The sequence below is a fragment of the Myotis davidii genome, unplaced genomic scaffold (assembly GCF_000327345.1).
Source record: "Myotis davidii unplaced genomic scaffold, ASM32734v1 scaffold399, whole genome shotgun sequence".
In the NCBI taxonomy this organism is placed as follows: Eukaryota; Metazoa; Chordata; class Mammalia; order Chiroptera; family Vespertilionidae; genus Myotis; species Myotis davidii.
In genome coordinates, this window is record NW_006292094.1 from 3,867,821 (window position 1) to 3,871,503 (window position 3,683).

A 3,683-nucleotide genomic window follows, 5' to 3' on the forward strand; every position below is an offset into this window, starting at 1 on the left:
GTGAGGCCAAGGCGTGCACTCTCCACCTCTCCCTCAGGCCCGTCCCTCCCACCTTCAATGCCAAGGTGGTGGGAGTTCCCAGGGACTTTCCTGGGAGGTACGGCCGGCCGGCCACGCTTCCTGGAGTGACCATCTCTCCTCGGGCAACCGCTCAGCCCTGCTGTGTACTGTCACAGCCTCTCTGGAGGGGCACCTGTCTCTACAGCCCCAGGAAGCCCAGGGGCAGCGCTGAGAGCAGCTCCGTGGGGATGTCGGTGGGAAGCTGGTGCAGACGTCCAGGCGGGAAGCAGCGAGACTGGTGGAGGGTCCCTCTGCCTTCTCCCTTCCTCCCAGCATCCAGGTCGCTGCTGCCAGGGGAAGCCACAGGCTGTCCCTAAGTCCCAGCCAATGACCGGACAGCGTTATGTTGCCCCGGGGTGTCCACAGCAGCTGCAGGTTGACTGGCGTATAGCTCACCTCACCACGACCTCCCGCACTTCAACACCACCCTGAGGTAACCACAAAGGATGGTCTGAAATTAAACTTGAACTAAAAGCAGTTGTGGTGGGTAGTCACCCCCTAGGCTGGTATCTTCCCTAGCAAGGTCACCTTTACCTAACTGAGCCTATTGTCTTTTTGCTTCTACGACAGCACACCCTTGAAATGTCAGGGTAACTTGTAACTTTCCTTTTTTCCGGACCCCCCAGGACACAACCTAATGTCCTGGGCGCCAGGACAGAGACACAAATCCCTTCACTGTTACTGTGACCATGTTAATTGTTGGCTGTTAACTATCCTGCACCCACCTCAGTAAAAGAGGTCTGTGTCTCTCATTTTACTTTTTACCCAGTCCCAGAGGTCCCCCCTCCCCCTCCCCTGCTTTGTTTCCTCCCGCCTCTCTAATCCATCACCAACAGATTTCATGTAACCCACCTTCATCTCCTCCTCTGACTGCAGTGTATAGAAAAGGGTGAGAAGCCGCCGTTCTCCGAGCACTATCCCCATCCGTGGAGATTCTGCTTCCCGGCAATTGTCGACAGTTTGGCTCAAACTCACAAAAGTTCCTCACAGGTTTGAATGTTTTTACATTAACAGTGACTCGGAAGAAAGGACCCTGGATTGAGTGAGGACACCTGGCTTCTGACCCGTAATTACCAGCCCTGTGATCATGGGAAATGTCCTGAACAGCAGTAACGTCATCTGTCAAGTGAGGATCATAGTATTGTCCTTGCTGGGCTCAGGCGGGGCTCCGGTGACCTTGTGCTGATGAAAATGCTGGTAAAATGCCCAGGATACATCTTTTATTCACTCATTCACACGTTCACTCGGCAAACATTTGCTGAGCGATGCTGCCCACCAGGCTTGGAGCTGTGAGGTCATGAGGTCCTCCCTCTCCAAGTAAAATCATCTGTGGGGCCCTAACTGGTTTGGCTCAGTGGATAGAGCGTCGGCCTGCGGGCTGAAGGGTCCCAGGTTCGATTCTGGTCAAGGGCATGTACCTTGGTTGTGGGCACATCCCCCATGGGGGGTGTGCAGGAGGCAGCTAATCGATGTTTCCAACTCTCTATCCCTCTCCTTTCCTCTCTGTAAAAAATCAATAAAATACATTTTTAAAAAATCATCTGTGGGCCATCTGGGAAGACATCACAGAGACAGGCCAGAAAGATGGGATGTGAACCTCCTGGACCATGGAGACTTTAAGAGGGGCTGAGTGGAAGGCGGTATCTTATTTTATTATTTTATTTTTTCCCCAAATTTCAGCTTAAAATGTTTTACTATCATTTAGATGTTTCCCCAAAAGAAAAATATTGATAGCATAAAAATCCAGGTATCAGAAAGACTCAAAAGGCTGTTTTTCACTTTGTTCACGTTTTGTTCCCAGGCATTACGTGTGCCATACAGCTGTTTTCCAAATGTCCGCTGTGTGCCGTGACTGCAAGTGCTTTTCGCCAGGTCTGACCGATGTTGCCGCAGACCACTTTTGTTTTCCCAGCATCAGTCACCAACGCGTCAGCACTATCAGCTCCAATCTGAAGTCCCTGTTGCATTGTAGCGAAAGGAATTTCTTGATTTCCCACTGCCATTCCCATTCCCGTACAAGTAAGCGGTCTCATTTTTGCCATCTTCTGCTCATGTAATAGTCCAAGCGAATCTCTGAAGTCTTTATTATTCTGATAAAACTTGACATATGATGCCAATTTATCATTCACAAAAATGGTTAAAAGATCATGAATAAGTTCACTTTCCAAAAACTTGACTGGTTTTAAAGTAAGAAGATGGTCGAAGAGAAATGCATTTGGGTCTCTCAATGCTCGTACGATACACCTGTGGCCTCAACGCGTGCCTGGGGAGCACCGGCCTCCGTGTAGCTTCCTAGCGAGTCTACCATGACTTTTGGAGTGGCGTCACTTTTCCTTACACCCCACACGTGCCTCCTAAAGCAGCCGTAAAAGGGTGTGTGTTTTCTCGGTGGAAAGGTTCCAGTCAGAAATCCGTTTTCTAACCTGACCCAGCTCAGCTGGAGTATGCTGGATGGCCCCACAGGATGCTGCCACTTTAATGAGGCTGCAATATACTGTATATCTTACAGGTGTATTCTTATCCATCCCGTGGAAAAGGTTGCTTAGCAACTGCAGTCTCAGAGATGGGCATTCACCTTCCCGAAATTTGACCAGCTTTTCACAGAGGTTTTCCGTCAGGGCTCCTTGCTTTTCTGGCTCCAAGACCCACAGGAGGGCCGCCACGCTGTTCACCACACTTTCAACATCTTTATCATCTTCCTTCAGACGTGCATCACAGGTTCAACAATCTGAGCTAAATCTACATGAAGCCACCTTCTGCGTTCTCCTCTGAAATTTCAGCTCCTTTGGATTTCAGGGAAGCTCAGCGGCCTGGTCTTCCTCCGTGATGTTGATGAAGGCGGGGACGCTCATGGTGAAGGCCCGGGCGCGGAGGCCGCTGCACTCGCAAACCATGCCTGGAAGGCGGTATTTTAGATTTTATTTATTTTATATTTTTTATTTTTTAAATATATTTCATTGATTTTTTTTACAGAGAGGACGGGAGAGGGATAGAGAGTTAGAAACATGGATGAGAGAGAAACATTGATTCAGCTGCCTCCTGCACATTCCCTACTGGGGATGTGCCTGCAACTAAGGTACATGCCTTTGACCGGAATCGAACCTGGGACCCTTCAGTCTGCAGGCGGACGCTCTATCCACTGAGCCAAACCGGTTAGGGTGGTATTTTAGATTTTAAAATTAAATTGTGCCCTAGGTGGGTTGGGTCAATGGTTAGAGTGTTGGCCCTCGGACTGAAGGGTCTCGGGTTCGATTCTGGTCAAGGGCGCGTACTTCAGTTGCAGGCTCAATCCCTGTTCGGGGCGTGAGGGAGGCAACCAATCCATGTGTCTCTCATATGGATGTTTCTATCTCTCTCTGTCTCTCCCCTTCCCTTCCACTCTCTCTCTAAAAAAAAAAAAATCAATGGAAAATATCCTCGGGTGAGGATTAACCAAAAGAAATATTTTTAAATTAAATTGTGAAACTTTTATCTATTACCACTCCCTCTCCCTCCTCCGCCTCTGTCTTCCAGCCTCTTTTCTCCTTTTTCTTTTGTAAATGCAGAGCCATTGTACTGTTATCAGCATAATTTCTTATTCACGATTTCCTTTCTAACAATAAAACCCTCCTCACATCTCCATT

The 3,683-nt window shown here is 48.8% G+C and overlaps 1 pseudogene; it reads right to left on the reverse strand.

The window, feature by feature from the left end:
* Positions 1–1,730: 1,730 nt before the first annotated feature.
* On the reverse strand, positions 1,731–2,947 carry LOC102756127 (annotated as a pseudogene).
* Positions 2,948–3,683: the final 736 nt, after the last annotated feature.